The sequence below is a fragment of the Coenobita brevimanus genome, chromosome 25, assembly GCF_032717465.1.
Source record: "Coenobita brevimanus isolate Jiangsu-jjx chromosome 25, ASM3271746v2, whole genome shotgun sequence".
Taxonomy (NCBI): domain Eukaryota; kingdom Metazoa; phylum Arthropoda; class Malacostraca; order Decapoda; family Coenobitidae; genus Coenobita; species Coenobita brevimanus.
In genome coordinates, this window is record NC_136978.1 from 14,193,588 (window position 1) to 14,219,359 (window position 25,772).

Genomic DNA, 25,772 nt, shown 5'->3' on the forward strand with positions numbered 1-25,772 from the left:
AAGGGAGGAAGAAGAAGAAATGAATGCATGAAGGAGGGAACGAAGGAAATGAAAATGAAGAGAAGGAAGTATGGAAGGAAGAATAAAAGGACGGATGGAAGAAAGCGGGAGGGAAGAAGGAGGGAAGGAAGAAAGGATGGAAGACGGAGGGAAAGAAAGAAGGAAGGAAGGATGGAAGAAGGAGGGAAGGAAGGAAGGATGGAAGAAGGAGGGAAGGAAGGAAGGATGGAAGAAGGAGGGAAGGAAGGAAGGATGGAAGACGGAGGGAAGGATGGAAGACGGAGGGAAGGATGGAAGACGGAGGGAAGGAAGGAAGGATGGAAGAAGGAGGGAAGGAAGGAAGGAACATCCATCATCATCACTGGGTGGTCACGTAGCGGGGAGGATTTTTTCTCCCCACCTCTCTCTCTCTCTCCAACAGCACACTCACTCCTCTCTCTTTCTCTCTCTCCTTCTCCCTTCCCAACGGTGCTCTCTCTCTCTCTCTCTCCTTCTTCCATTACTACAACAGTACGCTCACTTATCTTCATTCCTTCATTTATTCATTTATCACTCTCTCTCTCTCCAACAGCGCACACTCCCCCCCCCTCTCTCTCTCTTCAAACAGCGCACTTACTCACCCCCCCCTCTCTCTCTCTCTTCCATTACTAAAACATGAGTACGCTCACCATTCATTCATTTTCTCTCTCTCTCTCTCTCTCTCCCCCCTTCCATTACTACAACAGTACGCTCACTTATCTTCATTCATTCACTCATTCATCTCTCTCTCTCTCTCTCTCTCTCTCTCTCTCTCTCTCTCTCTCTCTCTCTCTCTCTCTCTCCGTTACCACAACAGTACGCTCACTTATCTTCATTCATTCATTCATTTCTCTCTCTCTTTATTCACCCTCCGACTCCACCCACGCAGGTCTTTTCGTGCAACCCTCCAGACAGTGACTCTTCCCCCTAAGTATCTCTCGACATGAATGATCAACCTGCTGCAGCCATGAGTTCCGTGGCCGTCCCGTTGGTCTACTCCATCCCGAGATAACGCACAGAAATCACCCTGTGGGCAGGGTCAGCCGCAGCGAAATTGACCTCGTGCCCATACAACTGGAGTTGGCGCTGACATATTATGTGAGTAATCGGCTTCGACTCACTCTCATGGAGCAGACGCTCGTTACGTACCCGGTCGTACCTGCGAAATCCCATGACCCTGTGAAGGCACTTTGTTCCAAAGGAGTCATTTCGCCGCTTCAAGCCACTGTTTAATGCTCCTGTCTTACAGCCAGAGTAAGACTGGGAGCACCTGTGCCTTGAAGACGCGAATTTTCGTCCTTCTACACAATTAACGGCAATGCCAAATACCCGTAGTTGTGTGAATTTAAAAACCCGAAGGCCAGACCGATGCGATGCGAAATCTCATGTGTGACCTACCGTTGTTATTTCCCACACTACCAAGATGAGTGAATCTCACCATGACTTATATATTCTCACAATTCAGTCTGTCCGTAAAACTGAGAGGGAACCTTGTGAACACCCCTGTAAAAGCATCAAGGAGGCGTGGATTGCAGTGGAAAGACTTTCGCCGCGAGGGAGGGTGTGGGATCCCTCCCTTTCTGAACCACGTCCTCCACGGGTGTCCGTTCAGGCTCGCAGACTACGTAGAGAGGCAGCTGAAACAAGCACGTCCCGACTGTCGTGTCGGGAAGGGACAAATGTTACGTGCTGGACCAGTAATGAGGCAGCCAGACCTTGTTGACACGGGGACCTCTGTAGTCGTATTAGACATGCAGGTTGTCTCTGACACGCGCTATGTTCCCTTGGCCTTGGCCTTTGCACGTAAGGTCGAGTATTATATCACGCGGGAAGTTAAGGAGGCGGCGTGTCAGTGGGCAGCAAGGCCCTCGGCCACAGCAGAGACTGTGACCTTCAAATGGCCAGGGATGTTGTTGTCTAACAGAGCGGCAGCCCTCTTAAGGTTGGGGCTCACGCCTTTGTCTTTAAAGAGCCTGGTGGTGATATCCCTGGAATGGTCGGAGAACATCCTCCGATACCAGCGAAAGATAGGCTGGAGGAGACGGGGCCGGCCTCCAAAGTGACTGGCAACTGCTGCATCAAGGGACTGACTGAATTGCTTCATTAAGTCGCCAAAAGCCTGAACCTTGATCTTGGCCCAAGGCTCCATGAGATCTTTGATTCCAATAGATTCGTATTATCGTGAAATTCCCCGAGGGCACTGTCATATATATATATATATATATATATATATATATATATATATATATATATATATACTGAGCTGTCTGATTCGAACATGTGTAGGTGTAAAACTAGAATTACGACTATCCCAGACTCAGTTCACCTTCTCATGGTCGGAACAACTCTACTACAGTATTTATTTCTAATTAACATCCCACGATTTTATTCAGACGAGATTGTGTCCTGGAGCCTGGGTGTTAATAATGTGAAAAGAAAAAAAAAAATCTCATGAACAGAACTGCTCTAGTATTGTCCTTCCAGCTAACGCCAGTCCATTATACTCTGCTGAGTGAGCCACAGCAGCCTCAGAACTAAGCGAACATCACCACCACCATCTTCATCATCATCATCATCATCACCATCATCATCATCACCATCATCATCATCATCATCATCATCCAATCCAGTATTCTCCCATCAAAAGCTTAAGGGCCCGGGGCTAGGCTAGGCTTACAGGAACTGAAGGTAAATGACCAGTTGCTATTCCCGTGGCGGCATTACGTGGAAACACACACACACACACACACACACACACACACACACACACACACACACACACACACACACACACACAATCCTCGTAAATAGACTCTGACGATCCTGGCAGGCAACATCCGGCTGAAGCTCCTTGGCTCGTATTCTCGTAGGTTAAGGATGCTCCCTAACACCTCTTGCTTAGCGATTTATTTTTGTTTATGGCTGGTAAATATCCTTTCGTACGTAATTTATGCTGAGTTTGCCGATACTGGAAGGATTTATATAACACAGAAGAGGGCAGTACGGTGTAACAAACAAAATAAATCGCTTAGGAAAAGGCGTTTGGGACCCTCCTGGACTTACTAGACCACCAAGTATTTAAAGTGCTGGAAAAGATCTTACTCAGGTCTGACAATGAATGTTTTTGCTCTTCCCTTTACGTCCGCAAGACCACAATATCTGAAAGCACTTTATCTTCGTAACTCACTTGATATATGTAGCACCATCTGTGTGTGTGTGTGTGTGTGTGTGTGTGTGTGTGTGTGTGTGTGTGTGTGTGTGTGTGTGTGTGTGTGTGTGTGTGTGTGTGTGTGTGTGTGTGTGTGTGTGTGTGTGTGTGTGTGTGTGTGTGTGTGTGTGTGTGTACTAGAATACTGTGAAGCGCATATATGTGAATGGTTATGCCTATGAAGTGGAGCCACGATTCCGAAGGTTTGACTAACTAGTGTGTGGCCCATTTCGTTAGGCATACTGTTGTGTCGTTCTCTATCATGTTTTGGTCTTTTCTTACTTTCTAAACCCTATCTTACCGGATCCATCTCAAAATCTAATCAGCTCTTCCTTGTCCCGCTGCCCACCTATCCTCCACATGTCCTTGAAAGCTGATTACCGTTTCCTTAGATATCTTGAACACAAACAGACAGACACGGGTGATAACATAACCCCCGTCCAATGTCGTTCAAAGATGTAATAAATAAACATCATATAACTTTATTTTACTTCATTGCAAACCTACTGAGCCGGGTAATGTCTACTTTTCGTTTTATTCCAGCCATTTCGTGAATAATTATACTCTGACTGAGGTAGACTTTTTTTTTTTTTTTTTTTTTTTTTTTTTTTTTACAGGAGGGGTTAAAGACAGCCTTGACAAACCTCCTTCAGCACGAGAGGCTTTTCCTAACCTGAATAAAATCGTCTGACGGATGTAGGTGAAAAGTAAATAAAGTCACCCGGATTTCTTATTCGTGCCACCACCAGACGATTTTACTCAGCTTGATCCTTCCATCCCGTGACTTTTTTTCTCTCCCTCTTCATTATACTCTTACTGTTACTAGGCGATTTCGTTCAGTTTAGGAGAGCCACATGATGATGAAGGGGTTAACTATGGCACTGGCCCGTATTCCCGTCAGTGTAGGAGACTCCCTAGTACCTCTTCTTTGACGATTTATTTTCCAAACTACCCATTACTATTCTTTTTGGCTTCTTATATCTTCTGAATACCGACAAAGACTGCACGACTAACATACAAGATTATATTAACGAAGCAGCTAAAGGGGAAAAAAAAAAAATCGATAGGGAAGAGGTGTCAGTAAGCCTCCTACCCGCACGAGAATAATGCCCTTTACCCAACACCATCCACCTCCAAAAATCTAACCTTAGCTGATTAAAATCGTCTGGAGACATCAAGAACAAAAAAATATAACATAAGTCATCGCAGTGAAGGGAATGTTAGTACATATGCAACCTCACCCCACTAAAAGGCTCCCCTGAACTTAATAAAATCGCCTGTGTAAAAAAAAAAAAAAAAAAAATAGAATATACGTCACTTTATGGAGCAACTTCTTCTGTCCACAGTTACTTTCTCCTTTTTTTTTTCTTGTAATATTCTTGCTATCTGCACACAATTTTATTTAGGTTCAGGGCGACATTTGGAACTGGAGGTGTTACGTATAGCTGTTCTTGTTACTCCGGGCTTGTTTGAACGTGAACCCAGTGGACTGCAGCCTGAAACTTCCCATCTTCTACAGTCCACCATTCTCATTTTAGGGGCCAGGGAGGGAGTTAAAGGCCGTTTGCATAACAGGATGGAGAACCTGCCTGTTGTATCGGTGATTCGGTGCCACCACATGAAGGCGTCTCTCCACCCCCTTTAATAACCTATTGCATCAGATGACATTACTTATCCTACTCTTGCTATCTCCGGACGATTTTCTTCAGGTGAGAAATGCCCAATATTATCCCTTTTTTTATTCTAACTTGCCCTCAAATTGCCACATCTCCATCTTGAATGCTGAACTATAACGATAAATAAATACTAGAATACGATGCTAGTCACGAAGAAGTGCCATGGAAAGGACAAAGTGCCGTAGCATTGTCTTTTTTTCTTCCAGTGACCTACGTGAAATATGCTGCTAAAGGACGAAATTCTGGGCCAGGTTAAGATGAAGAGAGTATAGTGAGGGAGTTAATGAAGGCTATATTTAACCCCCTATATAGTGAAATCGGCTATATATGCTAAATAAAATCGTCTGGAGGCAGCAAGAATGTGGGTCTGTGTTGATGTAATGTATTTTCTTCTTTACCAAGACGAAAAAATGAGAGAGAGAGAGAGAGAGAGAATATCTGTCGGCTGTGGGAGTTATAATAAAAGTCTGATGAAACGAAGGAGAAAGAAGTGTGTGTGTGTGTGTGTGTGTGTGTGTGTGTGTGTGTGTGTGTGTGTGTGTGTGTGTGTGTGTGTGTGTGTGTGTGTGTGTGTGTGTGTGTGTGTGTGTGTGTGTGTGAGAGAGAGAGAGAGAGAGAGAGAGAGAGAATATCTGTCAGCGGTGGGAGATATGTCTGATGAAACGGAGAAAGAAATGGTGTGTGTGTGTGTGTGTGTGTGTGTGTGTGTGTGTGTGTGTGTGTGTGTGTGTGTGTGTGTGTGAGAGAGAGAGAGAGAGAGAGAGAGAATATCTGTCAGCAATGGGAGATATGTCTGATGAAACGGAGAAAGAAATGGTGTGTGTGTGTGTGTGTGTGTGTGTGTGTGTGTGTGTGTGTGTGTGTGTGTGTGTGTGTGTGTGTGTGTGTGAGAGAGAGAGAGAGAGAGAGAGAGAGAGAGAGAATATCTGTTAGCGGTGGGAGATATGTCTGATGAAACGGAGAAAGAAATGGTGTGTGTGTGTGTGTGTGTGTGTGTGTGTGTGTGTGTGTGTGAGAGAGAGAGAGAGAGAGAGAGAGAGAGAGAATATCTGTCAGCGGTGGGAGATATGTCTGATGAAACGGAGAAAGAAATGGTGTGTGTGTGTGTGTGTGTGTGTGTGTGTGTGTGTGTGTGTGTGTGAGAGAGAGAGAGAGAGAGAGAGAGAGAGAGAGAGAGAATATCTCACAGAGGTGGGAGATATGTCTGATGAAACGGAGAAAGAAATGGTGTGATGTGTGTGTGTGTGTGTGTGTGTGTGTGTGTGTGTGAAAGAGAGAGAGAGAGAGAGAGAGAGAGAGAGAGAATATCTGTCAGCGGTGGGAGATATGTCTGATGAAACGGAGAAAGAAATTGTGTGTGTGTGTGTGTGTGTGTGTGTGAGAGAGAGAGAGAGAGAGAGAGAGAGAGAGAGAGAGAGAGAGAGAGAGAGAGAGAGAGAATATCTGTCAGCGGTGGGAGATATGTCTGATGAAACGGAGAAAGAAATGGTGTGTGTGTGTGTGTGTGTGTGTGTGTGTGTGTGTGTGTGTGAGAGAGAGAGAGAGAGAGAGAGAGAAAGAGAGAGAGAGAATAAAATCAGCAATACCTCCTCTAAGTCTAAACCCTTCCAGTCCGTCTAACATCCCTTTTACTTTACTCTCTTTGCTGCCAGACGATTTTATTCAGCACAGGAGAGGAGTATTGAAGTAAAGGAAGGGTTTATTCATGGTAAGTCTAACCCCTCCAGTTCCAAGGATGTTTTAAGCTGAGTAAAATCGTCTGGAGGGAGAAGAAGAATGAGATATCCACGGGCTCTCTCTTTATAAATTCTCTCTCTCTCTCTCTCTCTCTCTCTCTCTCTCTCTCTCTCTCTCTCTCTCTCACAATTTTCTTTTTTCACTTTTTTTCTCCCATCGTCGACTGAAATTCTCTCTCTCTCTCTCTCTCTCATCGACTACATGCAAATTCGACCAATGAATATTAAGGGAGGAGGGAGACCTTTGTTACATCCCCTCGCTCTCTCTCTCTCTCTCTCTCCTCCTGCCCCTCCCTTCTCTCTCTCTCTCTCTCTCTCTCTCTCTCTCTCTCTCTCTCTCTCTCTCTCTCACGTTCCCCATTTATCCTCGATCTTTCTCTTTCCCTCAAAGTTTTCATTCACCGTCTAACAGGGCATGCACCATCCCCTCATCCGATGTAGTATTACCTTCAAATGACTATACCGAGACCACCATTCTCGTCAGTTAAGGAACCTCCCTAACATCTCTTCTTAAGCGATACATTTTGCTTATTACTCCTTCCTATCCTCTTCTGTGTCAATTAAATCACTGCAATACCACCATACTCATCATAAATGACATACAATATTATATTAACCAGCCGTATTCAAAAATAAATAGCTGATGAGGAGGTGCTAGCGTTGGGTGGTAACCATATTGAAAACAAACAGACGCCTGCTTGACTATGAGTTAAGACGCTCCAGGAAGATGTGGCTCGCTAAAATGAAGTCCGCGCGCGCACGCATGCGCGCGAGCGAGCATGCGAGACAGAGAGAGAGAGAGAGAGAGCGGGGATTCCTGGATCTTCATTAAATTTATTCTTGTTACTTCCAACTGAATTTAATTACCTCTGGGCAGACTTTATGTACTGGATGGATTAAATCGCTTCCATTAAGCCCTTCACTAAAATAAATCACCCTCAGCCAGCAAAATCGTCTGGAAATAGCATAAATAAAGCAAGAATATACGCCATTGGACGGAAGTGGCTCAATAAAGGACGAGGGAATAAATATAAATGGAATTAATAAAGGTTCCGAGTTATTTGCCGGGCGTAAAATTGCCTTCCCTGCATGTTCATAAAAGAAATATCTACTACAATACAGTTAACAAAATCCTGCCTCCCTTTCTAGAGTACATTTCAACACCTGATTCTTTTGTGCGATGTGACGATGGAATGAAATGGGTTGATGGATGTAGGGTTATGTAGAGAGGATCTGGTTTGGTCATTATTATCGTTATCGTCATTATCATCATCGTCGTCGTCGTCGTCATCACCGTTACAACCATCACCATTATCACAGACATCCTCGTCTTCCTCATTATCATCACTACCACCACCGCAACCATCATTATCATCATCATCACCATCACAACCATCATCATTACAACCGTCCTCCTCCTCCTCATGACCACGACCACCACCACCACCACAGCCATCATTATCATCATCATCACCAATCCCCACCATCACCACCACCATCATCGCCACAACCATCATCATCACCACAACCATCATCATCATCATCACCACAACCATCATCATCATCACCACAACCATTATCAACATCATCATCATCACCACAATCATTATCAACATCATTATCACCACCACAACCTTTATCACCACCACCATCAACCTCTTCTCAACCACGGATAAAGTATAGGGTATGATCTACAAAAAAGGGAAAGAGGACAAAAGTAGGATAACACTGAACATCATCCCTACAGAAATGGGCAAACAATCACTCACACATCACTCAAGCCCCTGGAATCCTGACCCCACCTATGTCCTAACCATCACCATATATCATTATTTTTGGCAACATACAATAAATATTTAAACTGCTATACTCCTTTTACTCTAACTTGGCCTAAAACTGCCATCTCTCCATCTGGAACACTGAGCTGTAATAATAGCTTAGCAATGGAATATTGTGCCAGTCCCGAAGAAGTGCTATGGAAAGAATGCAGAGCCGTAGCACTGTCTTTTTCTGCTACTGAGCTATGTGATATAAGCTGCAAAAAGACGAAAATCTGCGCCAAGTTAAGGTGACAGGAGTATAATTATTCACTGCGATTTTTATATCATTATGTCTGCGTCAACCCCTTCCGCCTCAGGACGTCTTTATATTTTATTCTTGCTATGTACAGACGATTACCCTCAGCTGGAGACACCGGACTCTATAATAAAGGGACAGGAGGCTTCGCAATACCTCTGCCTTAGCGATTTCTTCCACCTAATATTTCATCCCTGAGCAATGTTATCCTTTTACTGTCGTTATATTTTCTGTCAACAATCTACTACAAGATACCGAGATGTAATGAGAAGAATAAACCGCTACGGAAGAGGCACTACGAAATCTCCACGTAGAACACGACCCACATTTCGAACCAGAGCGGTTAGATCTTACGTATACCACCTCCTTCAGTACTAGGGTATACTCTCCTAAGCTGAGGGAAATCGTCTGGTAGCGCGCGCGCACGCACGCACACGCGCACACACACACACACACACACACACACACACACACACACACACACACACACACACACACACACACACACACACAATGGCGTCCTCGGGGTGAAAGTGTAAGAGAATATGGCACAGACGATACATAAGATGGTTCATTTAAAACGTCCCCCCGTCACTGTGCTGGCCAACCTCTCCCGTACTGCAGGGATGGATCATAACCTTAGCCCTGTTTACCCTGCCCTGGTACACTTCCACAAGAGGCATGGACACCCTACACCCACTGCCACACCCACACCCATTTGCCACACCCACACCCACTGCAATACCACACTCACACCCACTGCCATATCCACACCCACTACCATATCCACACCCACTGCCATATCCACACCCACTGCCATACCACACCCACTGCCACACCCACACCTGCTACCACACTCACACCCACACCCACTTTCACACCCACACTACACCCACTGCCACACCCACACTCACTGCCACACCACACCCACTGCCATACCCACATCCAATGCCACACCCACACCCATTGCCACACCCACACTCACTGCCACACCCACACCCACTGTAACATCCACACTCACTGCCACATCCAACCCCACATCCACACCCACACCTACTGCCACATCCACACTCACTGCCACGCCCACACCCACTGCCACACCCACACTCACTGCCACACCCACACCCACTGCCACACCCACACCCACTGCCACACCCACATCCACACCCACACCTACTACCACACTCACACCCACACCCACACTACACCCACTGCCACACCCACACTCACTGCCACACCACACCCACTGCCATACCCACACCCAATGCCACACCCACACCCAATGCCACACCCACACTCACTGCCACACCCATTGTCACACCCACACCCACCTCTACATCCACACCCACTGCCATATCCAACCCCATTGACACACCCACACCTACTGACAAATCCACACTCACTGCCACATCCACACCCACTGCCATACCCACACCCACTGTCACACCACACCCACTGCCACACCCACACCCACTGCCACATCCACACCCACTGCCACATCCAACCCCACTGCCACACCCACACCTACTGATACATCCACACACTCCACACCCACACCCACAGCAGCGGCTCCACAGCACATAAAATACCCGTAGATGATCCATTGCGACAAGTAAAAATGTTGGCTGGGAGAGAGACAGGTAAGAGCGTGAATTCTCTAACGTTTCGGAGTACACAGAACCCCCGAAACTCTCTGAGGATGAGTTTTGTGTAGCTTGAAACGAGAGAGAGAGAGAGAGAGAGAGAGAGAGAGAGAGAGAGAGAATCACGTTCAAACCTGTATATCTCTCCCATCCCATCTCCACATAAGAATAACACCAAATTATTGTCTATTGTACTGTCATATACAGACCACCCTATATATACAAGTTTTCAGCCAAGTGTAGGCTAAGTGAGTGTAGGTACTTATTACACTGCCACAAGCAAGGCTGAGGTGGCAGTCTAGTACCTCACATCATCAGGAATTCTCTGCCGTCATGACCTCTGTGAAGTCGATGAGGGTAAACGCATTTCAGCAAATATACATCGTCGATGTTCATCACGGTAAAGGACTGCGGGAACATCTCTACACCTAGCTGCCCATTCCTTTAGACTCCCCCCCCCCCACTCTTTCTCTCTCCATTATCTATCTCCCCATCCCCAGCGCCTCTCAGCTCACCATCCTTCCTTCCATGCCGTACTCTCTTTCCCACCCAGAGATTTAATCATGTAACCCTGTTTTCCCCTGTAAACATGGTGTAGGGAGATCTGAAGCAGGACTCTTTGATCTGTCGGTGATGAATGAAACATAAACAAGTACGTCATTATCTCTTTTGTGCTGTGTCAGCTATGGGCTGCATGCAACACAAGTGCTGGGCAGTGCACTCGCTGCAAATCTACCTGATAACTACAAAGCGTTTAAACTAACCTGAAGCTCGCCAACCTTTTTCAGTTTAGTTCACGGCCTGGTGTGCTCAGACTGGGGAACCGGTTTGGTTAGTAACCAAGGAGATAATTTTTACCTCATAAATAAGACTCACCGACTTTCCTTTAGCATGATTTTGTGATCAAAATGAAAATGCCCCAGTTCCCTCAGTTACAAACAAACAGAATATAGCTTGGAGAGGGTTCTGGAGCCATACTCCCTCACCTGTAAAACTCTGTTCACTTTAGCCCGGCTTAACATTGCCATCTCTCCTCTTGAATTCTGAGCTGTCAAAGATCAACAACAGAAAGTGATGCTGGCCACAAGTAAGTGCAATGGCAAGGATATACGAGCAGACGTGTAGTATTGTCTTATTCTGCTACTGAACTGCGGGAAATAAGTTGCAAGATAAAAGTCTCCGTAAAGTTACGGTGGAAGAACAATGTCTGCCGTTTACAACACGAACAATGCAAGTTGATGTTGTTGCTTAACCCTGGTCCGTCTGAACAAACAGACCCCTCAACCGTAGGTAAGCAACTCCCCCAGCGAGGCCGTCTCATAGGCTCCCGACACCGTTGATGGCGTGTGAGCATCTAAGTGCAGCATGTGTTGTGCAGTGCTCCTTTGTATGTTATGTTGTGTGGGCCCATTCTACTGCTGGACACGTGTCATCTGTGATTCCACCCAACCAAAATGTAAGCAGGTAGATGTTGAGGGCTTGGTGATGTCCTGATCTAAGCAAGGCTGGATGAACTCAATCACCTGTATCTACGAACACCTCCGATGGGTGGATGCCAGGTTGGGGGGGGGGGGGGTTGTAATATAGCGTTCTGATCGAAGTGCTGCACGGCCCTGGTCGTGTGGTGAGTATGTGGGTGTTTCTTCAGACACAATTGGAATGTCTGGAGGTGGAATGTTGCTGAAGAGGGTCTGATAATATTTTTGTGATGACTGTTTTATGTGCTCACTTATGTTTCAGTCTGCCATGTAAAGACAGGTGTGCTGTGTATCATCACTGGCTGCTACATAGAACACTGTGCCTCTCAAGTCCAGATATTCTCTCACATGGAGGACTCTAGTGTAAATGAACCGTGGGAATGGCTATAGTGCAGTCAGTGATGATGCATAAAGCGCTGTTCTGTATGGTCTGCAAGATGATGTGGTGGATATCAGACAGGATGAGGTCCATGCTGGGAAGGCATAAGACAGCCTCGATAATAATTCACACCAGTCTTGAATGCGACAGTCCTGGCATGTATTTACTATGGAATGTGGGTATTAGTGCCGAAATGGTGAGGGTGTGTGGCAAGCAGGACTACTGGGCCTCAGGGAATGGGCCTTAAAATTTATGACCAGAGTCGACCACACCCACACACCCACCAACCCACCCACCCACCCACACACACACCCACCCACCCACCCACACACACACACACACACACACACACACACACACACACACACACAAAGTGCATTCCCAAGAATTTCTACAAGAGCAGCAAAAAGACTATTATTACCTCCTCCACCTCACACCCATCTCTCTCTCTCTCTCTCTCCTGCAATTCGCTCCATTTCCGGCCCTGATTACCTCTTGGCACTTTTCCCTCCCCCCTTCCCCTCTCTCCCTCCTTTTCCCCCCCTCCCCCTCCTTCCCTCCTCCTTCCACTCTCTTCTTCCATCCCCATTCCCTCCCTCCCTCCCTTCCTACCTCCCTTTACCCTCTCTTCTACCTCCCTCCTTCCTCTTCTCTTCCCTCCCCATAACGTCTCTCCCTCCCCTACCTCCCTCCCTCCCTCTGCCTACGTTTTTTCTCCTCCGACACATCACCTCTCCTTCCCTGTCTCCTCTTCCCTCTCTCCCTCCCTCCACTTCCCTCTCCCCCCCCTCCCTCTTCTCTCTCTTCCTTCCTCCATTCCTTCCTTTTCTTCTTCCCTCTCCTTCCCCTTCTCTTCCTTCCCCTCCGCCCTTCCCTATCCTCCCTTCCTCCCTCTCTCCCTTCCTTCCTTCCTTGCTCTCTCTCCCTCTCTTCCCTTGCCTCTTTTTCCTCCTCCCTCGCTCTCTCACCAACACGTCACCTCTCCCCTACTTTTTCCTCGTCCCTCATGTTCCTCCTCTGCGTTTCATTCGGGCTTCACCCTTTCACTTCGAGGACGCCTTCTTTGCACAGTTCTTGCTACCTCCAGACGATTTTACTCAGATTCAGGAATATCACTTGAACTGGGGAGGGGGGGGGGTTAGATGTAGCCTTGATGAATCTATTTAATCCGCTGACGTTTTGGTTCCTTCAGACGATTTCACTAAACCCTGACTGAAGGGGTTACTGAAGGCTACCCCTGACCCCCCTAGTTCCAAACGGCTCTCTCAAGCAGAATAAAACTGTGGGGATAACAAGAATATGAACTTGTTGTTGTTGTTGTTGTTGTTGAGCATCACTGGTCTGGCCTAGCAGATCCACCAGCCACAGGAAGGCAACCCCCTGCAGATAAGTCTCGTGAACTTAACCGATGTTCCTTGCGACAGACAGCACCTCGCCACAACGATGCGCGGGGAAAAGTGTGGATTTTCGTTCCGGGTGGATGCCGCAGCTGCGTCTCTCTACCCAGTTAACTGGGGCACCACGGTAGGCTCCACATGATCCCGTTATATGACTGTATGGTTAGCATCCTGCGTTGTAAATTATTTCCTGCATAACAGGAAACTGTTAGGTTTGTCACTCAGTGTAAAGTAACCTGAAGTGGAAAGTACAGTAATACAAAGTGACAGAAAGGATAGGAGAAAAAGGAAAGGGAAAGTACACACACACACAAAAATGATAAAAGTGAATGAAAAAGTAGGCAGTACTACATCAAGTGAGTGGATGACGGTCGCCACCACCTACCACCAGAATACAGTTTAGATTATACTATAAAATACGTCATCTGAGTGAAGGAGTTAACTTCTTTTGGGCGGCTCTCCTAACAACTACACTGGTAAACATCATCAAAAATAAAAATGGAAAAAGAAAATAACCTTTCATTTCCTCTCTCTCTCTCTCTCTCTCTCTCTCGTTCCAAAATTCAAGTTTCTTTTCCAGCCATGTATTCTGGAGAGGCAGGTCCTGAATAAGCCACCCCCAGCACGTATTCAGTATGGACGGTGGGTATCAGCGTCGATGTACTATGTGAAGGTGTGTGGGTTGTACGAGGTCTGCTGGGCCTCAGAAAACCGACTATTATGTCTACACCCAGAGTTACACACATACATACAAACATACATAAAGGACACACACATACAAGTATACATACATACAAATACATACATACCTTCTTACAAAATTATACATACATACATACATACACATACAAATACATATAACTTGGTCCAATTTTTGTCCCTTTTGAGATTTCTTCAGGTAGCTCAGTGACAATCAGACAACACTATGGCTCTATATCCTTTTCATCTTTCTTCACGTAGCTCACTGGCAGAATAAGACAGTACTATGGCTCAATGTCCTTTTTCGTAGCACTTCTTCGTGACTAGGAACAGATTCCAGTGTTTTTTAATCTCTTGTTACAACTCAGTATTCAAGTTAAACCGCTGTCAATTTTAGGTCAGGTTAAAGAGAGTATAGCAGTGAAGAGGTTAATGAAGGCTATACCAAACACCTCCAGTCTAGCAAAGCCTCCCCAGAGCTGAGTAAAATCATCTGGTGCTAGCAATATGTGAGACTGACTAGAAGAGTGTATGTGGGTGAGGTGGAGGGGGAGAGAGGGAGAGGAAGACCAAGGATGAGGTGGAGGGATGGAATGTAATGATAACTGAGAGAGGGGTTTGTGAGCTGGAGGGAGGTCAGCCAAATGGTAGAGGACAAGGCAACGTGGAGGCGATTTATTTGTGGCCACCTCTTCCGGGATTAAGGAGTTTAACGACAGATAAATAAATTAACATAGATGGATAGATGAATAGATAGACAGATAGATAGATTGACACAAAATATAATAAAAATGTCATCGGACTGAAGGAGTTTATTCTCGACTAAAACTAGAATCGTCAGAGGTCGGACGAGAGAGAGAGAGAGAGAGAGAGAGAGAGAGAGAGAGAGAGAGATTTTCCATTCTGCAGCAAAAAGGGTTAACCGTTCCTCCTTTCCTCCCTGTCCTTCCTTATCTACATTCCTTTTTCAGTCTCTCTCTCTCTCTCTCTCTCTCTCTCCCTCTCTCTCTCCCTCTCTCTCTCTCTCTCTCCCAGCTTCTTTCCTCCCCTTTTCATTTCTCTTTCTCCTTCCTTCTTTCCTCTTTTCTCCATCCCCTGCCTCCATCTTCTCCCTCTCTCTCTCTCCTCTCAATATCTCCCTCCTTCCGTCCCTTCTCCTCCAAATCTCCATCCCTCCCTGTTCCATTTCCTTCCCTCTTTGTTCTCTCTCTCGCCTCCTCACTCCCCTTCCTCTCTCCCAAAAAAATAATAAATAAATAATTATAAAATAAAAATAAATAAAAAATCAGGGAATCTATTTTTTGGGCCAATCATCATCATCATCATCATTATCATCATTATATGATCGTCATCGTTATATACCGTAGCTGTCCTCGTCATCATTATCATCAATAATCATCATCATTACATAATCGTCATCATCATTATATAATCGCCGTCGTCATCATTATCATCAATAATCATCATCATTACATAATCATCATCATCATCATTATATAATCGTCGTCATCATCATTATATAATCGTCGTCATCATAATCATTATATAATCGTCGTCGTCATCATTATCATCAACAATCATCATTACATAATCGTCATCATTATATAATCGCCGTTGTCATCATTATCATCAATCATCATCATCATTAATCGTCATTATCATCAGTGAGAGCAGTGGAAATGAGTTATGTAAGAGGAGCCTGTGGAGTCACATGGAGAGACAGGTTGACGAATGAGGATATAAAGGAGCGTTGTGGTGTGGATGTGGATGTGACAGGAAGCGTTATGAGGAACACACTGAGGTGGTTTGGCCATGTGGAGAGGATGGAGGGTGAAAGACTGACGAAGAGAGTGTATGTGAGTGAGGTGGAGGGGGGAAGAGGAAGGGGGAGGCCGAGGATGAGATGGAGGGATGGGGTGGAGAGGTATATGAGAGAGGGGGGTGTGAGTTGGGAGCAGGGCAGTGAAATGGCGGGGGACAGGGCGACTTGGAGGCGATTTGTTTGTGGCCACCCCAAACGGGATTGAGGCGTCTGGCAATAGATAGATAGATCATCATCATCTATTAGATAATCGTCATCATCATCAGTATCATCAATCATCATCATCATCATTAATCGTCATCATCATCATCATTAGATAACCATCATCATCATCATCATAATCACCATCACCATCACCATCATCATCATCATCATCATCAATTTTTTCCCCACGTTAGGATGAAGTGAGGGGGAATCCAGAAACAAGGAAACAGAAGGCACAACAGCATTTTCAGTGAAATGGGCCACACACTCAATTATACGTCATTCCAGCCCCGGGAATCCTTGCCCCATCTTACACGTCTCACCACCTGCATATAATTTATTGGATTTTCCTATCTTTAAAGACGTCGAAAATAAAGCAGTAATGGCTCCCTTTTCTCTCAATCCTTAATCTCTCTCTCTCTCTCTTTCTCTCTCTCCTTAATTACCTTTCTCTCTCTTTCTACCCATCCTTTCCCTCTTTACCCTGCTATCTCTCTTTCTGCCCCACCTTTCCCTCTCTCTCTCTCTCTCTCTCTCTCTCTCTCCTTAATTACCTTTCTCTCTCTTTCTACCCATCCTTTCCCTCCCTCTTTACCCTGCTATCTCTCTTTCAGCCCCACTTTTCCCTCCTTTAGTTCTCTCTCTCTCTCTCTCTCTCCCGAGTCCCTCCACAGCCCTCGTCTATCACCAGTAATCACCCGCCTCACTCTGCCTCACTTGCGGCTGCGGCAGTTCAGAGGTCACCCCCTACCGCATCCCCAACCCTCTTCCCTTACCTCCCCCTTACCGCACCCCCTCCACCCCCTGCCCCTGGCCCCACTCCCTTCCTTCCTTCCTCCTTGCCACATCCTCCCTCCCTTCCTTCCTCGTTGTCGAATCCTCCTCTTTTCTTTTTGACATCGCTGCTCTCTCTTTCCTTCTCTAATTCTCTCCTCTCACGATTATTACTTTTTCATTTTTTTTTTTAACTGGGATTTCATCTTTCTTTTCTCAGCCACCAAATGTGGGCCAGAGTTTTCCCACTAGCCTGTCTGTCTGCCTGTCTGTGTCTGTCCACCGGATATCAATACAATTAAAGGATGGATACTGGCGAACATCTTCAGGGATGTATCTGTTGACCCACGATGAACGTGAAGGAAATTCGTCGCTGAAGCAAAGTTCACTCATACAATTCTTGTTAGTTAATGATCTCTGGATTTTGAATAAAGAAGTGATCGATTGCTCAAGCTCATCTCTGACAAAAACTTATCAGCAATGTACATAATTTGTAGGTCATTGTGCTGTAGCTGCCCCAGTGTCACAGAGCGGTGGACCAAATTCTAGGCTTAGTTGATGGGGAGGCACACGACATTCTTCCGACAGACACAAGAACTGAACCTAGACACCACCAACCGCCCAGTGCAGAGATAATTCGCGGAACTGTAAGACACGATTACAAAGGAGAATACAATGGCGCTTTGATCAGCTGTAAGAGGAGGTGCATTATCGTAAACTATCTCCTTATCTGTAGATCTGTTTGCCTGATGCCGCATCCTACGAGGGGTTTCTGTCGCTACTCAATAACGACCCCTCTGCCCGAGACACCACCGTCCCTTACATACCCTCGCATCTTGCCTCCCTATGGTAGAAAAATGTCTAACATACTTTAACGGCTGTGATGCCTTGAAGTCTGGGGTGTATCAGTAAGACCTGCCTGTATACTAATAACACACATGCGTTCTTAAAGCTGTGACAGTGTATTAAATTCCATGACAAAAATGATATGCTGTGTTACCAGTTTTAAGGAACCCGCTTAAGTCTGTGGCGCAGGTTTCCAAAGAATAAATTTGGTGTACATTGTGCAATAATCTTTCCTTCAACTAGTACTGTATATACAGAGTGAGAAGGAATGTGCTTACTGGTGCAGTGGTGTGGCGATGACGAGCGTACCGTTGTGTGAGATGCCTGGTGGTGGTGTGGTGGTGATAGTGGCACTGTACATCCATTCCTGTCAGCCAACACGACGTTCCTCACCCACATACGCCTCCCACAACTGCACTCACCTGTGGCAATGAAGACAGGACAGAGATGAGAACACCTTAATACTACAAACTAAACTGATGTAACATATCAGTCAACTATATACCAAATCAGAACCTGGCAACCAATATTACAAAATCTACATATAACAACGGCACACAATAGGGAAGCAACTCTCAGCAAAAAAGTGTAATAAAAAGTCAGCACGTAGAGAATTAGCTCAGTAGGTTGAATATGCGGCAGAGTAGAGGTAGTGGGAATAGGGCAGGTCTCACGGAAGCCAGCAGGGCCCTATGAATGATGTGGGTACTGGTGGGGTGTGGGTACAATAGTGAAAGGGAAGCATATAGTGTACTGTTTATTTTATGGCTGTGTATTGTTTGCCCTTAACTCTTCACACCGGCACAATCACACCTCACACCCTTACATCACAGCACCCTCACACCACCACAATACCTTAGTCATACCCCACATCTTGATAACACCACACCCACACACCACCACAATCTCACATCTTCACACCACCACACCCACACACCACCACACTCTCACCCCACCATCCCACCACATCCTCACACCATCACATACTCACATATTCACACCACCACACACTCACACCTCCACACTTCACACCCCCACACCACCACACCCCCACACCACACCCTCACACCACCACACCCTTACACCACCAAACCCCCACACCATCAACCCTCACACCACCACACCCCACACCACCAAACCCTCACACCCCCACACCACCAAACCCTCACACCCCCACACCATCACACCACCTCACTAGCACCCCCACCTTTCACATCCTCACACCACCACACCCTCACAGTTATCATACACCCTACCACAAAAATCTTTACAAGTATCCCGACGACCACAAGTATAAACCAAGTCTGTCATCATCACGTCATGCTTCACCTTCACTACGATGATAACTTTAAAATCTTATTCATGCACACGATTTCAGTCAACTTACGGAAGATTTCTGGAGCTGGAGGGGTCAGATACAGCTTTATTAACCAACTTTAGTACAAGATGTCTCCCTAAGGGCAAATAAAATCGTTCGGTGGTAACAGGAAATGGTCAAAATAAGCGTCATGGTACTGAAAGGGTCACCACAACAAATTTGCGACCAGTTATTTAGTCACTGTCGATAAAGGGTTAAGCAATTCAATCAGGTGACGTGTTAATTAGGCCACTGTTCATTTCCTGTTTATTTTCCTACCTACAGACGACTTTACTGAGCTAAGGAGAGGCTTCTGGTAGTGGAAGGGATACATGAGGGATTAGTCTACTCCTTCAGCTTTAACATGCTTATCATCAGCTGAGTAAAATCGTCAGGAAAATAAAACAGACACACCAAGAACATGTAAAAAAATACCTATGAAATATGCAAGTCCCCTGGCTCAAGGCGTCAACCCCTTCACCCCGAAAACGTCTATTAAGCGGTAGTTTATTTTTGCTGCCCTAAAACGATTGAATCCAGCTTAAGCCTGACGATTTACAGTATGAAAGAACTAGATACAAAACCTATTAGCCCTTTTTGTACTGAGAGAAAGCCCACAGCTGAATAAAATCGTCTGGTGGAAAGAGAGAGAGAGAGAGAAGGTGGTTAAATAAGTGATATACCGGTACAGTTAGAAAGGGCGCGAATTCGACGTGTGTGTGTGTGTGTGTGTGTGTGTGTGTGTGTGTGTGTGTGTGTGTGTGTGTGTGTGTGTGTGTGAGAGAGAGAGAGAGAGGAAGCACCTTACATACAGCTTCCCTCAACCTCTTCAGTACGAGATCCTTCCTAAGCTAAAGAAAGTCACAAGATGGCCAGAATAAGATGTAAACACAGGTCCTCGAGGTGAAGTTGTTAAGGAGCACCATACCTCACCACCATAGGGGCCCCACTCCCGCCATAACTACCACCATAATCATTACCACTATGGCTTTCAACACCATACATACGCCATAATAATCTTGACTACCTTCTCTATAACTACCACTGCGCCTACCACAACTACCAACACGACTACCACAACTGCCACCACGAATACTACTACTACCACCACGACTATCAAAACTACATTCACATCTGCCACAACAACCACTGCACCTACCACAACTACCACCACGACTACCACAACTACCACTGCATCTACCACAACTACCACTACACCTACTACAACTACCACCACGACTACCACCACTATCACCACGACTACCACCACTATCACCACGACTACCACAACTACCACTGCACCTACTACGACTACCACAGCCACCACTGCACCTGCCACAACTACCACCATGACAACCACTGCATCCACCACAATTACCACCACGACTACCACAACTACCACCAGACCTACCACAATTACCACTGCACTTACCACAACTACCACCACGACTACCACAACTGCCACCAGACCTACCACAACTACCACTGCACCTACCACAACTACCATTGCACCTACCACAATTATCACCTGCGACAACCACCACGACTACCACAACTACCACTGCACCTACCACAATTATCACCGCGACAACCACCACGACTACCACTGCACCTACCACAATTATCACCGCGACAACCACCACGACTACCACTGCACCTACCACAATTATCACCGCGACAACCACCACAACTACCACTGCACCTACCACAATTATCAGCGCGACAACCACCACAACCACCACTGCACCTACCACAATTATCAGCGCAACAACCACCACAACTACCACTGCGCCTACAACTACCTCTGCACCTACCACAACTACCACAGTCCAATGAGCGTCTTGCACAAGGATTTTATGCAAGATGGTCATTTGACTGTCTTGAAGGTCGATCACACACGCACACGTACTTACACACACGCACACGTACTTACACACACACACACACACACACACACACACTCCCCATATACAGGTACACAGATGCACATTCTCTCTCTCTCTCTCTCTCTCTCTCTCTCTCTCACACAAACACACACACACACACACACACACACACACACAAACACCCACACACCCACACCCGGCAGCCACACCAGTCTGATTTGGTCAGTCTCACCATCCTATTCGCATTGCTACTTTTTCTCTCCCAAAATATCACTCTTTCCACCTATATACCGTCCTAGTTTTTTCCCCTTATTGTTATGCAGGGTAGTCCATACATTGCGCCTCCTTGCCTTTAGCCCTGAGAATTTTCCTGTGTTAATTGGACGGTTCAATCAGTGTTTTGCAAAGAGTATACTGCATCATTTTCCCTTCTCACAACTCCTATTCATCCTTTATACTGTCTAATATTTATATCTATTAATTCTTTACTGATTTGTCTGCTCTCCCCACACCAGCAGAATGAGCCCACAAAACACAAGATACTGGCAAGGGGCAATATATATACGGAGATCTCTGTGTTTTATCATAGTTTGGGTTCATTTTCATTCGCATCTCTCGCTCTCATTTCATTTTATCATCACCCCTTACATCTTTGTCTATGTTAGTGTTTATATTTCTTCTTTTAATATTCTCCTTCCCTCTCTCTCTCCCTCCCTCTCTCTCTCTCTCTCTCAACCCTCCCGCCTGCCAATCTCCCGTCACGTTGTAGGCGCCATGGGTCCCTGAGAGGCAGATGGAGAAAACTGAGAGAGGTAGATGGAGGCGATATATATTTTTTCAACGTTAGTCCGTTCCCTGTGGCCCAGCTGTCCTTGTTTACTTGCCACACGCCTTCTCATATCACCATTCTGGCACAAATACCCACTGTACAAACTGAATAAATGCTAGGGCTCTGAGGAGTGGGATGTTTTGTGATGTGTCTGTGAGTCTTGTGGACTGTTATTACGAAATTTACATCCCTACCCTGACTATCATTCTCTCTCTCTCTCTCTCTCTCTCTCTCTCTCATCGAATTCGCATCCTTTCTAACAAAATACCCACTTTTTAACCAACTATCATCTGTGTGTGTGTGTGTGTGTGTGTGTGTGTGTGTGTGTGTGTGTGTGTGTGTGTTCAGCCAGTATACCTGTACAGCCATGAGCAAAAGTTTTCAGACAATCCCTCGCCATCACTGTCCTTCCTTCCAAATTTCTCTTTCCTCCCCCTCCCTCTGATATTTTTTATACCGTGCGCTTCAAAATGCTATCACCAAAAAATCAGTTCACGTAATGCCATCCAGTGCCACAGCCTGTAGAGGAGTGTCGACCACCTTTTGCTCTACGCTGTATTTTGACGCCAATATTGCAATGCGTAATGCGTAGTAAACCGTTGCGTAACAGAAAACGAGAATAACGACAAAGGACCGTTAAAAGGACCGTTAAAGATGCTCCCTAACACCTTTTCCTATGCGATTTATTTATGACACCTTGCCGTCCTCTGTGCTACTTACTTCATCCCAATATCGCCAAATTCTGCATAAATAACATACAAAACGATATTAAGCAGCCATGTCCAAAAATAAATCAGTAAGGAAGCGGTGTTAGGGAGCTTCCTTTACCACCGAGGATACAAGCCCAAGACCAGGATCTTGATTTCCGTTTTTTGTATCTTTTTGGTAATTTTTCTTATCCAGGAAAGTCTAGGTTAGGTTAGGTTACTTTGTTGGTCAGTTGGGTTAATTTGTTAGGTAAGGCAAGGTTATTTTGTTAGTCAGTTAGGTTAATTTGTTAGGTAAGATTAGATTAGTTTGTTAGTCAGTTGGGTTAATTTGTTAGGTGAGGTTAGGTTAGTTTGTTAGTCAGTTGGGTTAATTAGTTAGGCGAGGTAGGTTAGTTTGTTAGTCAGTTGGGTTAATTTGTTGGGTAAGGTTAGGTTAGTTTGTTAGTCAGGTTAATTTGTTAGGTGAGGTTAGGTTAGTTTGCCAGTCAGTTAGGTTAGTCTGTTAGGTTAGGTTAGGTTAGTCTGTTAGTCAGTCAGTTAATATGTTAGGTAAGGTTAGGTTAGTCTGCCAGTCAGTCAGGTTAGTCTGTTAGGTAATTAGGTTAGTTTGTTAGTAAATTCAGTTACATTAGGACCGTTAGAGTAAAAAGATAAGAAAAAATGGAAATAAAGAAATCTGGAAATCAAACAGCACGTAATGCAAAAACAGCACAAAGAACGGGAACCTGCGACTCGGATCCGGACACAACCTTACTATACTCTGTTTTCATCTAACAGAACGCCCCTTAGTCTTGGCTGCGTGAAATTCAGTAAGCTCCAGTTATGAAGGATTTATCATTCTCTTTGGTTACTAGTCCAACCCACCCTCCACTCTGACTACACCTGGCCATCAGCTAGGCGGCAAGGCATTACGGATCTCTGTCTGGTGGACATAAACAGACTCGGTCAAATCCCTCTCGTAAGTCTGCATTTTAATTTTCAGAAAGAACAAAGGATAAGATCTTTCATAATGTCTTCCTAGTCCTTCCTGGGGGAAAAAAATCATGATACTTTTCCCTTCGTAAACAGGATATATAATTTGCAGGAAGAACGATTTTTTTTCTTTCCGATCGTTGTCCATTTCCTGAAAAAAAAAATAAAATAAAATAACCCTCCGTAACTAAGATACATACCGGTAAATAATTTGGTGAACAAGAGATATGTATGGGAAGTTCATCTTTTTTTTTTTTTTTTTTATGTGTCCGACTCTGGGCATAGGCTTCACAGCCTGCTCTCAAGGCCCAGAAGTCCTCCTACATACCTACTCCTTTCCCTGTCTTAAAAAGAAAAAAAAAATGCTCATATCAGTTCTCGCCTCGTAACTATGATATACAATTTGCAGGAAGAGGCACGGGGGAAAAAATCATCACTTTCCTGAATCCTCCATGAAGAAAAGAAAAATCTGTGTAACGAAAGATATCTGATCGTTGGTTTGTCCGTAAATCTCCCCCCTCCCCCCCTCTGTCTGTTTATCTATCGATCGATCTCTCTCTCCTTCCACCTACCATCATATTTTATTTTTCGTTCTTGCTGCTACAAAACAATTTCCTTCATTTTATGACAGCCGCAAATCGTGAGGGACTAATGAAGGCTGCATCTAACCCATCCCGTCCGAAAAATCCTTCCTAAGCTAAATAAAATCGTCTGGAAGTACCGAGAATAGACAATACGTGGTGGGAGTGAAGGGGTTAAGTTTTACACTGCACCCCGCCCCCATGTCCACACTGCAAAAGAGGTTAGTACTGTACACTGTTTATCTCTTCGTCCGTTTTGTGTTGGTTTACTTGATATGCAGAATAAATACCTCGTAAGTGAGAGCTGCTGGTCTCCTATACAATAACACACCTCAGAATTTTAAAAAAAATAATAATTTTGATAAACCGGGTTGATATTTGAGCACAATCATGATGAAGAGCTTTGGTAAATGGGGAAAAAAAATGTAGTTATCGCATATTTGGGGAAAATAATAAAGTGTTACCCAGAAAAATTACAGAAATTTCCATCCAAATCACTCTACACTTACTAGGATTTATCTGACATGATTAATACATGCCGGCTTAATATTCAGCTAACAACTGCACGAAATCTCCGTCAACGTTTCATAGATGAATATTCATATTTGTGTGTGTGGTTGTGCCAGTACAATGTGGTTGTGCCAGTACATTCTCGTACCACTAGCGTGTTGTACGTTGTTAACCTTTCACCGTTCATCATATTATATATATATATATATATATATATATATATATATATATATATATATATGGTTTCCTACGATGGATAGTAACCCAACCTTATACTCTAGTCAATAAAGTGCTCCTACCGGATTTCATCCATTAAGGGCTTAAAAACTAAAATGGAGTTGGAGTGTATTGTTAAAATGATGCTAATCTGGAAAGAGCAACTGGTCATTCTTGCTCATAATGTGTGGAGTGAGTAGCACAGCCCAGACGCACGCACCTGATGGGGCAATAAAGGCGTAATGCCGTAAAAACAAAATGCTGCTGAAATGTATGGGACTGACTTATGTCCCAGGCTGGCGGATCATAATGCACTCTCTAACACGCTCTTTGCCACGGATGGGAAAAAAAAAAAAGTTCCATTCGGCGAATGACACTATTCCCTTGTCAATTTAACTTTACCAAAAATTACCATATATCATAAATGCTTAGATGATATAAATGATTAACACTAGAATACGATACTAGTCACGAACAAGTGCTACGGTATTAAAAGCATGCAGAGCAGTATCATCATCTTTTACTGCCAATGAGCTACGCGAAATATGCTACAAATGGACGAAAATCTGGATCAGGTTAAGGTGGAAGAACTATACTCCTTTTCTTTAACTTGGCCTAAAATTTCCATCCCTCCATCTTGAATGCTCACCCGTAACATTAGATTAACACTAGAATATGGTGCTGGTCACGAAGAAGTGCTATGGAAAGGATGAAAATCAGCAGTACTGTCTTTTTCTAATGCTAAGCTGTAAAAT